This window comes from Nothobranchius furzeri, chromosome 12 (genome assembly GCF_043380555.1).
Source record: "Nothobranchius furzeri strain GRZ-AD chromosome 12, NfurGRZ-RIMD1, whole genome shotgun sequence".
Lineage (NCBI taxonomy): Eukaryota > Metazoa > Chordata > Actinopteri > Cyprinodontiformes > Nothobranchiidae > Nothobranchius > Nothobranchius furzeri.
In genome coordinates this window covers 69,703,246-69,717,812 of record NC_091752.1, presented here as the reverse complement: position 1 = coordinate 69,717,812, position 14,567 = coordinate 69,703,246, and the positions used below count along the sequence as shown (strand labels likewise).

General features: G+C 44.7%; 1 protein-coding gene across 1 annotated transcript in view; it reads right to left on the bottom strand.

Annotated features, from left to right (window-relative positions):
• Positions 1-14,567, bottom strand: part of LOC139062206 (gastrula zinc finger protein XlCGF57.1-like) — a 44,600-nt gene that overhangs the window by 10,584 nt on the left and 19,449 nt on the right. The window lies entirely within an intron of this gene.

Genomic DNA, 14,567 nt, shown 5'->3' with positions numbered 1-14,567 from the left:
TTCACTTTAATTTTCATACAAGAGTCATTAGAGGACAAAACTGCCCGCTTGTAAAAGTGGCTATAAAAAATGTATACATTAATGTTTTTTTTTCACTTTTTTTTCATAGATCTGTTGAACAACTTCAGCCCTGCTCAAGCATAAAAAAAAATTCAATCATTTTGAAGCTTTTAACTCCTGAAATGCCAGTTTGAATACTCAAAGTCATTGATGTAATTTATGAAGAAAAGAAGAAAAAAACCAGCACCTAGTTATTTCTAAAAAAAAAACAGGTAACGAAACAGTTTCTGTGTTTTAAAAAGAACGACAGCATGGAATTAGCCTTGGATATGTCAAGAGTCTAGCAAAATATCACATTTTATGCTTTAGTTTTTGTGTAGCAGCAGATTTAAAATGTACCACCCTCTTGTGCCTGTTATGGACAAAAACGTCCCATTGACTTCAATGCAAACCACAGTTTTTGATCCTGTATTATCTGCAGCAAATATTCATGCTTTCTGTGATGTAATGGTTTCATTTTGGACAAAAGTAGTCAAATTTATGACTTTTACTGTTCACCACCAAATTCAGTCATTTCTTCATATGTTGCCCAGGCGAGAAAGTTTACACATTTCTATAGATCTTCTGCTGTTTTTATTGAAGTCAGAAGCTCAGCATGTAAACAAAACACAGTTTCACTCTCCTACTGAACATCAAAGGGTAGAAAACAAAAACAATATGTTTATGCACCTGGCTGGAGCTCAGGCACATCCAAACTCTTTGTAGTTCAGTTTGTTATGAAAGGGCAGAAGTGTGAATGCATGCATGTGAAGTGACTCCTTGGAGCTCTTCGGTCATCTCCAAAATGACACGTTTTCCCTGGCCGACCTCTGCAGCCTCACCAGCAGCTTTCCCTGTGTTAACCTGACACTTGCAGGCATAGGAAGTGGCAACATCAGCAGTGACCCAGAGTTTCAATCCTTACTTTGCTGGTTTACTTGGTATATATTGGCGAAACTTGCACCTGCCTCTGAAAGGGACAAGCTGCTCATCAGCACACACATCTGCGCTGCTCTGGGTGGCTGCATGTTGGAGTAGCTCTGTTGACTGTATGTAAGTTTTGCCTTTTCTTGGACATTTTTTCTTCTAGTTTCTCAAGAAAAACGGTATTCTTTTCGACATTTTACTTTTCTGTTTCTGGTGCTGTGAAGCTTGGAGGATTTTTACTGCTATTTTTTCACTTTTTGAGCATTTGTTATGATGCGTAACCGTGGCAACAAGCTGGTTTACAATCGGGAGCAGCTGATTAACATTGGGAAGGCTGAAATAATACCTCAACTGAAGCCACAAGTCCCAAATGAGCTAAAATGCAAGAAGCGAGGGTGCAGAGCGGGAGCAAAACGGAGACAGAGAAAGAGGAAATTCAAACCATCTCTTCCATCGATCATGATGGGCAATGTGAGATCACTGGCCAACAAGATGGATGAACTCCAAGCCCTTTCAAGGACTCAGCCAGAGTATCGGCAGTGCAGTGTTATGTGTTTCACTGGGACGTGGCTGCAGGACCATATCCCCGATTCCAGCGTCTCTCTGCCAGGATTCCTGACTGTACGAGCAGACAGAGATCTGAAGAGGAGCGGGAAAAGAAAAGGAGGTGGAGTGGCAGTGCTTGTCAACAACAGATGGTGCCATCCAGGTTATGTTTCAGTGAAATGTCGTCTCTGCAGCCCAGATGTTTAACTCTTGGCAGTAAGTTGTCGCCCAAATTATTTGCCAAGAGAGTTCACCAGTGTTGTCTTGGCAACCGTTTATATTCCACCTTCAGCCATTGCTGAAAATGCATGTGATGCCATCAGTTCCGTTGTCGCTAAGCTACAAACCCAGCACCTCTATGCATTTGTGGCTATATCTGGTGATTTTAATCATGCCTCGCTCTCTGCTACACTTCCAACATTTCAACAGTTTGTCAGCTGCTCCACCAGAGAAAACAAGACATTGGATTTGTGTTATGCAAATGTAAAGAATGCATACATGTCCAAAACAAGAACTCCTCTGGGACAATCAGATCACAATCTTGTTTTTCTCTGCTCGGAATACAAACCACTTGTTCAGAGGCAACCTGTGACAAGAAGAACTGTTAGAAAATGGTCACAGGATGCTGAAGAAGCCCTGCAGAGTTGTTTTGAGACCACAGATTGGATGACTCTCTGCCAAGGATATGAAGAGGACATCAATGCCATGACTGGATGTGTCACTGACTATATAAACTTCTGTGTGGATAATATAATACCCACCAGAACAGTGAGATGCTTCGCTAATAACAAACCCTGGATCACCAGTGAACTGAAAAATCTGCTAAATGAGAAAAAAGAGCCTTCAAGGAGGGAGACAGGGTATTACTGAGGAGTATACAGAAGCAACTGAAGATCAAGATCAGAGACAGCAAGGAGGCATACAGGAAGAAGCTGGAGAACAACCTACAGAGGAACAATATCAGAGATGTCTGGTCAGGGATGAAGAAGATCACAGGCTTCAAGCAGAGGAAGGATTGCAGAGATGGCAGCCTGGACACAGCCAATGAACTGAACAAGTTCTTCAATAGGTTCAGTTCAGGAACAAACCCAGCATCCTCCTCGCCTGTCCACAGCCAATCAGACATCCCATCCTCCTCTGATCCAACATTTTCCTGCCACACGCCAGCTCTTTTGTCCTCTAACACAGTCATGGACTCTTCTGGTTCTATAAATCTGTCTTCAACCAAGTCAGGAGATGCTGCTGCCCCAGTTACCTCCCCCTCCCACCTATCTGTCTCTAGAAGTCAGGTGAAGAGGCAGCTGGAGAGACTGAACAGGAACAAGGCTGCAGGTCCAGATGGTGTCAGCCCCAGAGTACTGAAGGCCTGTGCAGAGCAGCTCTGTGGGATTCTGCAGCACCTCTTCAACCTCAGCCTGGCCCAGGAGAAGGTTCCAGTCCTGTGGAAGACATCCTGCCTTGTTCCAGTTCCAAAGAAAACTCGCCCATCAGTTAATGACGACTACAGACCGGTTGCCCTGACATCCCACATCATGAAGGTCCTGGAGAGACTCCTGTTGGTCCACCTGAATAAGCAAACTAGAACATATCAGGACCCATTGCAGTTTGCTTATCGCCATGGAGTTGGAGTTGAAGATGCCATCATCCAGCTGCTTCAACCAATCCACTGTCATCTGGACAAAGCAGGCAGCACTGTGAGGGTCATGTTCTTTGATTTCTCCAGTGCATTTAACACAATCCAGCCTGATGTACTTTGCCAGAAACTCCAGAAGACACAGGTGGGGCCTCAACTATCACCTGGATTAAAGACTACCTGACAAACAGACCACAGTTTGTGAGGCTGAAGAACTGCACATCAAACCAGGCAATCGGTAACATTGGAGCACCACAGGGGACTGTACTCTCACCATTCCTTTTCACCCTGTACACCTCAGACTTCCAGTACAAATCAGAGACCTGTCATCTACAGAAATACTCAGATGACTCTGCAGTTGTCGGGTGTATCAGAGATGGACAGGAAGCTGAGTACAGAGAGCTGGTGGAGCGCTTTGTGGCATGGTGTGGAAACAATCATCTGACCTTGAACGTGAACAAAACAAAGGAGATGATTTTAGACTTCAGGAGAAACAGGGTGGAGTCAAACACTGTTTCCATCATGGGAGAAGAAGTGGAGGTGGTTGAGGAATACAAATACCTTGGAGTTCACCTGGACAACAGACTGGACTGGAGAAAGAACAGCCAAGCCGTTTACAAGAAGGGACAGAGCAGACTGCACTTCTTGAGGAGGCTTAGGTCCTTCAATGTCTGTAGCAAGATGCTGCAGATCTTCGACAAGTCTGTTGTTGAGAGTGTAATCTCTTCAGCCATCGTCTGTTGGGGTAGCAGCATCAGAAGCAGGGACCTGAAAAGGCTCAACGGCCTAATAAAAAAGGCTGGTTCTGTTCTGGGGACGACTGTGGAACCACTGGAGGAGATAATGCAAAGAAGGATTCTCCAGAGAATCAAGACAATGATGGACAACCCTGAGCATTCTCTCCACAAGACTGTCCGACAACGGAAGAGTGTCTTCAGTCAGAGGCTTCTTCAGTTTGGCTGCAACACTGACCGCTACTGGAGATCCTTCCTGCCAACAGCCATTGTAATATACAATAACTCTTTGATGACTTGATTATTATTATTATTATTCTGAGCTACTACAGCAATCAATTTCCCTCTGGGATTAATAAAGTATTTTTGAATTGAATTGAATCTAACCCAGTGTTGAAAAGCATTTGGAGGCGATGGGTCCACATGTCCCAAATCGAGCGGATAGGGGCCAGCTTGTCCTGCCTGAGCCGGGAAGGCCTGTTCAGCTCATCATAAAACCGGAGGGTGGAGTTGATCATCTTGAATTTGGTGTGACTCATGGTGGCCAGGAAGATTGCATGTCCACAGTGGTCATCCCAAAGGCTGCAGGTGGATTCCCCTTTGGACTGGTACACACCAGCCAAAATCAGGAGCCCATTGTATGCTCTCACTGCAATGTCATCAATATCCCACCAGTTCTTCACCACGTCTTCAATTTAGATTTGTCATGTTGACGATGATTTCAGTCATTTCTGGAATAAAGAATAAATCAAAGGAGGATACCACATCGTAAATACGTGTGATGGTGTAACGTGTTGGCCCAGGATTCAAACATCTTGCAGCAGGAACATAGTGGGAAGTTTCTGCGTTAGTAGGAAACCAGACTTGCCCACTTTTAGAAATCCATCCTGGAATCAAAACCTGTGGTTTGCATTAAAGTCAATGGGACGTTTTTGTCCTCTAACTGCTCGAGTGTATAGTAAATTTTAAATCTGTTGCTATGTAAAAACTATAAATGCAAAAAATTCTAAAGTTTAGATATTTCATAACATAATCAAGACTGATTTGTACTAAACACCCCAGGCAAAAAAAAATGTCTTTTCTAGAAAATAACTCAGTCTTAGTGTTTTTTTTTTTTCATGAATCGGGGTGATGTGGGTGTGTTTGGAGGACTTGGTCAGAAGCCGAGCACAGGCGTTCTGAACCACCTGTAGACGGTTCAGGGAGGTTCTGCTCAGACACGTGAAAAGAGAGTTACAGTAGTCTAAGCGTGAAGAGATGAAGGTGTGGAGAACTGTCTCAAGTTCAGAGCGGGACAGAATGGGACTCAGCTGTAAGGGAAAAATGAGGTTCTTACATTTTAATTAATGAGCCGTGTAACGTGAGGAAATATGGGTTTTCTGTGCAAAAGGTCATTTGACTCGGCTGGGTCAATAGCTGGGTCGCTGAGAACTTTCACCCACAGATTGAGACCTTTGCAGACATGAAGTCTGCAAGAGTCTGCTGAAAACCATAACATCTGAACACCTGCAGTACCAGAAGAAGGAGTTCTCATGGAAAAGCTAGTCATAACATAACAAAGTTAAACTTTCCCTTCTTTATTTTAAGTTGTTAAATGATCAGTATTATCACTTTGCTCATTATAAATGTGTTTTAATCAAATGAATGATTATTATGCTTTGGGTAATTATAATGGATTAATGAATCCATACTTAATTAAATAATGTTTGAGGATGTTTGTTAACGACCTTCACACACTCAACACTCACACACACACACTCACAGTAAACCCCAAACACATTTGCTGACGTACAAGTTTTGCTTTGAGAAGAGAACTGGGTTTGGTAAGTTTCAGTCTGATGATTCAGTTCGTGCTTGACAACGAAAGAGAGAAGACCTGAATAAACGCGAAAGGGGGGACAGAGCCGATCGGCTCACTCCCCCCCCCCCCCCCCCCCACGCTATTCCTGCCAAGTCAGACAGGAATAGCTGAATTGCAATAGCTAACGCGGACTCGCCTCGAGTCGTTTGATTTCTGAGTGAACTAAGCTTAAGAAAACGCATCTGCAAACGTTTTTCCATCAACGTGTACCGCGGGCATCTCTGGACCGAGTCGCGGACATCTCCGTCTCCTCTGCCAGCCGCTGGTGTCACCTGGATGAACCATCACCATCCTCTGGCGTCCCGGATCCAACAGGGGGGTCCTGAATACGGTGAGGCAGTCCACGTCAGATAACGTTTGATGCATCTTTTCCAACAAAACCTACGTTTATTCAAACCATCACTTTTCACTCAGACACCTGTTTCTTCCTGAAGCAAAATCAGATGCACACACTCACTCAGCTCACCTCATATTCAATCTTCACACACTCATCACAAGGTCTATTTGTGCAAGCTTACAATATCAACTGTTAAAGATTGTTCAACAAAGTTGCCAATGTTGATTGATGTTCCTCTGCTTGTCATTTCAAAATCATTAGTTTAATTTGAAGAATTAAATCTTTTAACTTCCAAACTTGTCTCTTCATTGAACTGAAACACAGACCCACGGATATTATCGTCAGTTTATCGATGAAAACAACCTTTGAGTCTTCTTAAAAATATACAATTTGGTTATTAATTTAATAAAATTAATATCACAAATTAATATGTAGAATGGTTCCTCTTTCATAAAAGAGCATAAACCATAACGCTACAGCCGTAAGGCGTGGGATTCCATAGGAAATATGAAATCCGCCTCATGGATCGGGGTTGGTTAAACCAGAAGATTGGGTCTTTTTAATGCAGAGATCATGTAACCGTTATGTATTCACCATAGACTGTACATACTGGACAATTCGATTCCATAGGCTCCAATAACACGTTTTTTGTCTATAATGGGAGGTGGCCACCACCGCCATTTTGACTGTGTCACAGGTTCCGTCCAGCCCAGACAATTCCATAAAAGGGAAGAGAGGAGGAGCTGAGTGTGGGGCTGTAAGGCTGGGATCGACTGACGACACCCGGTCGAACTAGCTACAAGCTAACCTGAAGCTAACCCTGGCTAACCCAAAGCTAACGCGGAGGAGGGAGCCGAGCTAATGGATGTAGCCACCTAGCTACAACCCAACCGGAGCTAACTGTGGAACACCCATCTACCTGAACCTCACACGAAGTTTAGGCGGAGGTTTTCGGCGCTTTTTCGTGAGAAGTACCTGGATTAAAAAAGTATTAAATCGGTAAGTTTATAATTTATTTCCGTAATGAACCCATATTTTGCTTTGAGCAAGTTTTCAGTACCGTGTTTTCCGGGCTATAAGTCGCACCAGCCATTAAATGTATAATCAAGAAGAAAAAATATATTTAAGTCGTATTTTGGGGGGACATTTTACTATCTTTCTTACAAAATCTGAGACCAAGCGTTTCACATTGCAAGACAAGCACCGGTAACCATAACAGAATGAACAACAGCGCACCATGGTCTCCAGCCAGCAGAGGAGATGGCGGTGTTTCAAACCCTCCTGGCCGGCGAGGAGAGCTCATTCCTGGGCTGGAGCCGGCCCTCAGCACCCCGCCACAGGCTACAGCAGATGCTGGCGGTGTTTGAAACCCTCCCAGCGGGACAGGGGAAGTCATTCTTGGGTCGGAGTTGGCTCGCAGCAGCGCGCCACATTCTCCAGTAGAGGATGGCGGAGTTTGAAACCCTCCCAGCGGGACAGGGTAAACTCATTCTTGGGTAAGAGTCGGCCCGCAGCAGCGCGGTGTAGCCTACATATTTTGTTATATAAGTCGCTCCGGAGTATAAGTAGCAGGACCGGCCAGACTATGTAAAAAAGTGTGATTTATAGTCCGGAAAATACGGTAGTTATTAGTATATGAGATAAATTAGCAGCCTAAATACATTTCATATATTTCCAAAACGTAATACTTGTTTGTATCTTGTACAGCCAACTAGCCTTTATTCTGGACTCAGTACAATTTACCAAAAGTAAAGAGACATTATACAGATGAAGTAAGCACAAGATAACTTACTGGAAGAAACAGAATTATTATCATGAGAACCAGAACAAGACAGTCTAACAGTCATGTGAAAATAACAGTTAAAAAGTATGTATGTGTAATAGAAATAAAAATATATTAAAGCTGCAAGCAGCGTCGTTCGGCCCTCGCAGCTCCGCGCCGCTCCGGCCTGGCCGGCAGCCCGGGGCACCAGGGCACGTCCGCAGAACACAAACGTCGACCACCCCAACACCAGAAACTGCTAACGGCCACCTTGTCCGCAACTCACCCTGACTCAGCATCCCCTTTGAGCCCACCATTATATTTTATGTCTCACCACTAGGGAATCCTCTATCTTTACCACACTGGTGGTGTGATGACAGTGACCAACTTTAATGCTATTCTGACCATGTTTTTTAAAGTTATCGAAGGATAACGTTATCTAGGTGGCGCTGTGACCAACTACAGAAAAGTCCCATTGAGGTCAGCTTTGGTGACATTATATAACATTCACCAACCGTTTGTGCCTCATTGGCTAAAGGGCATGATTGTTCATTGCCATATTCAGTTTCGGGCAAATCGGAGGCCGTTTGTGGAAGTTACAGTCAAATGTAAGGTCATGGCGTCACGCCAGCATTCACCATGGCATCAAAGCCCCTCCCTTTCTGGAAAGCTATCAGATCTGAATGGTCTTTAAAACATCATGAAGACACTGTATGACCTGAGTGTCATTTTCATTAAATTAGAGGGGACAAATATGGGCATTTCACCATAAAACAATAGACTTCCTGTTGTCAGGGGGCGGGGCTTAGGTGATGTCAGCTGTCCACATTGTCGTTGTCTTGAGATGTGGTCAGTGATCACACAGACAAAGTTTGAATTAGATCTGATCATGCACATGGGCGTTATTAAGTCAAGTAATGTCATGGCGAAAGGTCAAAGTTTGAGGCTTAGCCACGCCCACACCTTTATACTTATTTAAAATCCGACGGTTGAATTTTTTCCCCTTTGACTTAAAAGTACATAGCATAAGTTTGAAGGTGATCGGTGTAAAGGGCAACGGGCCATCAATGTCCAAACAACGTGTGCGAAAACCACTAAATCGAGTACTTGGACCAAAATGGCCGACCTCCTGTGCGAAATTGCGCTTGGCTCCAAGAGACTTTTTTGTAGGGCCAGAGACCCTACATGAGTGTACCAATTTTCGTAATCCTCAGTCAAACCTTGTCTTGGGGCTGACAGTTTTAATGGTCCTAGGGGGCGCTATTTCAGAATATAGGCCACGCCCACAAATCTCAGATGCCCATTTCTATTGGGGGTCAGACTAGGATCACTCACCAGACATTTTGTGGCGATGTCACGATAATTGAAGAAATGAGAGGCAAACGTATTGCCATGGCGTGATGGCGAATTTCGCCATGCTCCCAAAGCCCCGCCTTTTTTCAAAACCTGCCAGTACTGTAGACCAAGTGACCTCAACTTGTCAGCTGCTATTTACCAGAGATTCCAGGTGATTGGGTAAAAGGAGTCCAATAGGGAGCTGTGAAAAAAAGAGTGGCGTGGCGAAAGGTCAAAGTTTGAGGCTTAGCCACGCCCACACCTTTATACTTATTTAAAATCCGACGGTTGAATTTTTTCCTCTATGTCTTAAGAGTATATAGCAGAAGCTCGAAGGCGATTGGTGAAAAGGGCGACGGAGCATCACTCTCCAAACAACGTGTGTGAAAACCACTAAATCGCGCACTTGGACCAAAATGGCCGACTTCCTGTGCGACCTTGCACTTGGCTCCAAGAGACTTTTTTGTAGGTCCTGAGACACCACATTAGTGTACCAAATTTCGTAATCCTCAGTCAAAGCATGGCTTGGGGCTGACAGTTTTAATGGTCCTAGGGGGCGCTAATACAGAAAATAGGCCACGCCCACAAACTTAAGCTGACCTTTTCTATTGGGGGTCAGACTAGGATCACTCACAACAATGGTCGAGGTGATATCACGATAAATGAAGAAATGAGAGGCAAACGTATTTCCATGGCGTGATGGCGAATTTCGCCATGCTCCCAAAGCCCCGCCTTTTTGCAAAACCTTCCAGTACTGGAGACCAAGTGACCTCAACTTGCCTGCTGCTATTTACCAGAGATTCCTGGTGATTGGGTAAAAGGAGTCCAATAAGGAGCTGTGAAAAAAAGAGTGGCGTGGCGAAAGGTCAAAGTTTGAGGCTTAGCCACGCCCACACCTTTATACTTATTTAAAATCCGACGGTTGAATTTTTTCCTCTATGTCTTAAGACTATATAGCAGAAGTTTGAAAGTGATTGGTGAAAAGGGCGACGGAGTATCACTCTCCAAACAACGTGTGTGAAAACCACTAAATCGCGCACTTGGACCAAAATGGCCGACTTCCTGTGCGACTTTGCACTTGGCTTCAAGAGACTTTTTTGTAGGTCCTGAGACACCACATTAGTGTACCAAATTTCGTAATCCTCAGTCAAAGCATGGCTTGGGGCTGACAGTTTTAATGGTCCTAGGGGGCGCTATTTCAGAAAATAGGCCACGCCCACCAGATGTTCACATCAGATCTTTTGGGGGGCCGGACTAGGATCACTCACAAGAAGTTTCGTGACGATATCTTTGGAAATGACGAAATGGGAGGCAAACGTAAGGCCAAGGCGGTACGCCTGAATTCGCCGCGCCGCCACAGCCCCGCCCTCTGCCGAAAACTCCCATAAAGTGACGCCAAGCAACCCCCACTTGTCTTGAGTTACCAGCTACAAATTTGTGGTGATTAAGTGAAATGGGGCAATTTGGGACCTTTCACAGTAAAACTTGATCTTTTTGGTCCTGAGGGGGCGGGGCTTGTGTGATGTCATCATCCGACCTTTCAATTTACTTTGTGGGTGGATGACGAATGACCACAGAAAGTTTGGTAACTCTATTCCATTCAGTTATGAAGTTATAGCAATTTAAATATTTTTGGCGAGTAGTCAAACTTCGAGGCCTGGCTCCGCCCCTTCAACATATACGAAAACTCAGAATCCTTATCTCATTTTGTTCGCCCATCCCTTCTGAGCAATTTTACACAATTTTTGAGACGATCGTGCGAAAAATGATCGAGCAATCCAATCAGAAACGGACCCTAAAAACGGCAAAAACGGCAAAAAATCGCCATTTCAACCCAAAATGGCCGACTTCCTGTTTGATATTGACCATGGTTGCAAGAGACTTTTCTGTGCGGACTGTTGAGTACTACAAGTGTACCAAATTTCATAACTGTACGATAAACTAAGCTTTATGGAGAGGGTTTTTTTTCACTTTGTAGGGGGCGCTGTTCAGCCATTTTCTTTGCGATTTTTTTGGGACCTTTAAAATATCAAATTTTTCACCAGGCCTGACAAGTGTGCAAAATATTGTGAGTTTTGGGGTATGTTAAGGTCCCCAAAAAGCTGTTCAAAGGGGGCACGGAATAACAAAAAATAATAATAATCAGAGCAAAAACAAGAGGCCTTCGCAGCGCTTTCGCTGCTCGGGCCTAATTAAAGCTGCAAGCAGCGTCGTTCGGCCCTCGCAGCTCCGCGCCGCTCCGGTCTGCCGTCGCACCAGTGCACGTCTGACAGAACAGAAACGTCAACCACCCCGACACCAGAAACCGCGAATGGCCTCCTAGTCTGCACCTCACCCTGACTCAGCATCCCCTCTGAGCTCACCATTAAATTGAATATTAAGATTACGGCGTTACGCCAGAATTCGCCATGGCATCAAAGCCCCTCCCTTTCTGGAAAGCTATCAGATCTGAATGGTCATTACAGCATCATGAAGACAGTGCATGACCTTAGGGTCATGTTGACTAAATTAGAGGGGACAAATATGGGCATTTCAGCATAAAAAATAAATTCCTGTAGTCAGGGGGCGGGGCTTAGGTGATGTCAGCTGTCCACATTGTCATTGTTTACAGATATGGTCAATGATCACACAGACAAAGTTCGAAAAAGATCTGATCATGCACATGGGAGTTATTAAGTCAAGTAAAGTAATGGCGAAAGGTCAACGTTTGAGGCTTAGCCACGCCCACACCTTTCAACTTTTGAAAAATCCGACGGTTGAATTTTTTCCCCTATGTCTTAAGAGTGTATTGCAGAAGTTTGAAGGTGATTGGTGAAAAGGGCGACGGAGCATCACTCTCCAAACAATGTGTGCGAAAACCACTAAATCACGTACTTGCACCAAAATGGCCGACTTCCTGTGCGACTTTACGCTTGGCTCCAAGAGACTTTTTTGTAGGTCCTGAGACCCCACATTAGTGTACCAAATTTCGTAATCCTCAGTCAAAGCATGGCTTGGGGCTGAAAGTTTTAATGGCTCTAGGGGGCGCTATTTAAGAATATAGGCCACGCCCACAAACTTCAGCTGTCTATTTCTCTTGGAGCTCAGACTAGGATCACTCACCAGAAGTTTCGTAGCAATATCACGATAACTGAAGAAATGAGACAAACGTATTTCCATGGCGTGATGGCGATTTTCGCCATGGTCCCAAAGCCCCGCCTTTTTTCAAAACCTGCCAGTACTGGAGACCAAGTAACCTCAACTTGTCTACTGCTGTTTGCCACAGAATCCTGGTGATTGGGTAAAAGGAGTCCAGTAGGGAGCTGTGAAAAAAAGAGTAGCGTGGCGACAGGTCAAAGTTTGAGGCTTAGCCACGCCCACACCTTTCAACTTTTGAAAAATCCGACGGTTAAATTTTTTCCCCTATGTCTTAAGGGTATATAGCAGAAGTTTGAAGGAGATTGGTGAAAAGGGCGACGGAGCATCACTCTCCAAACAACGTGTGCGAAAACCACTAAATCGCGTACTTGATCCAAAATGGCCGACTTCCTGTGCGACTTTGAACTTGACTCCAAGAGACTTTTTTGTAGGTCCTGAGACACCACATTAGTGTACCAAATTTCGTAATCCTCAGTCAAAGCATGGCTTGGGGCTAATAGTTTAAATGGTCCTAGGGGGCGCTATTTCAAAACATAGGCCACGCCCACAAAATTCAGCTGTCTATTTCTCTTGGAGCTCAGACTAGGATCACTCACCAGAAGTTTCGTAGCAATATCACGATAACTGAAGAAATGAGAGACAAACGTATTTCCATGGCGTGATGGCGATTTTCGCCATGGTCCCAAAGCCCCGCCTTTTTTCAAAACCTGCCAGTACTGGAGACCAAGTAACCTCAACTTGTCTACTGCTGTTTGCCACAGAATCCTGGTGATTGGGTAAAAGGAGTCCAGTAGGGAGCTGTGAAAAAAAGAGTAGCGTGGCGACAGGTCAAAGTTTGAGGCTTAGCCACGCCCACACCTTTCAACTTTTGAAAAATCCGACGGTTGAATTTTTTCCCCTATGTCTTAAGGGTATATAGCAGAAGTTTGAAGGAGATTGGTGAAAAGGGCGACGGAGCATCACTCTCCAAACAACGTGTGCGAAAACCACTAAATCGCGTACTTGATCCAAAATGGCCGACTTCCTGTGCGACTTTGAACTTGACTCCAAGAGACTTTTTTGTAGGTCCTGAGACACCACATTAGTGTACCAAATTTCGTAATCCTCAGTCAAAGCATGGCTTGGGGCTAATAGTTTTAATGGTCCTAGGGGGCGCTATTTCAGAAAATAGGCCACGCCCACCAGATGTTCACATCAGATCTTTTGGGGGGCCGGACTAGGATCACTCACAAGAAGTTTCGTGACGATATCTTTGGAAATGACGAAATGGGAGGCAAACGTAAGGCCAAGGCGGTACGCCTGAATTCGCCGCGCCACCACAGCCCCGCCCTCTGCCGAAAACTCCCATAAAGTGACGCCAAGCAACCCCCACTTGTCTTGAGTTACCAGCTACAAATTTGTGGTGATTAAGTGAAATGGGGCAATTTGGGACCTTTCACAGTAAAACTTGATCTTTTTGGTCCTGAGGGGGCGGGGCTTGTGTGATGTCATCATCCGACCTTTCAATTTACTTTGTGGGTGGATGACGAATGACCACAGAAAGTTTGGTAACTCTATTCCATTCAGTTATGAAGTTATAGCAATTTAAATATTTTTGGCGAGTAGTCAAACTTCGAGGCCTGGCTCCGCCCCTTCAACATATACGAAAACTCAGAATCCTTATCTCATTTTGTTCGCCCATCCCTTCTGAGCAATTTTACACAATTTTTGAGACGATCGTGCGAAAAATGATCGAGCAATCCAATCAGAAACGGACCCTAAAAACGGCAAAAACGGCAAAAAATCGCCATTTCAACCCAAAATGGCCGACTTCCTGTTTGATATTGACCATGGTTGCAAGAGACTTTTCTGTGCGGACTGTTGAGTACTACAAGTGTACCAAATTTCATAACTGTACGATAAACTAAGCTTTATGGAGAGGGGTTTTTTTCACTTTGTAGGGGGCGCTGTTCAGCCATTTTCTTTGCGATTTTTTTGGGAACTTTAAAATATCAAATTTTTCACCAGGCCTGACAAGTGTGCAAAATATTGTGAGTTTTGGGGTATGTTAAGGTCCCCAAAAAGCTGTTCAAAGGGGGCACGGAATAACAAAAAATAATTAAAGCTGCAAGCAGCGTCGTTCGGCCCTCGCAGCTCCGCGCCGCTCCGGCCTGGCCGGCAGCCCGGGGCACCAGGGCACGTCCGCAGAACACAAACGTCGACCACCCCAACACCAGAAACTGCTAACGGCCACCTTGTCCGCAACTCACCCTGAC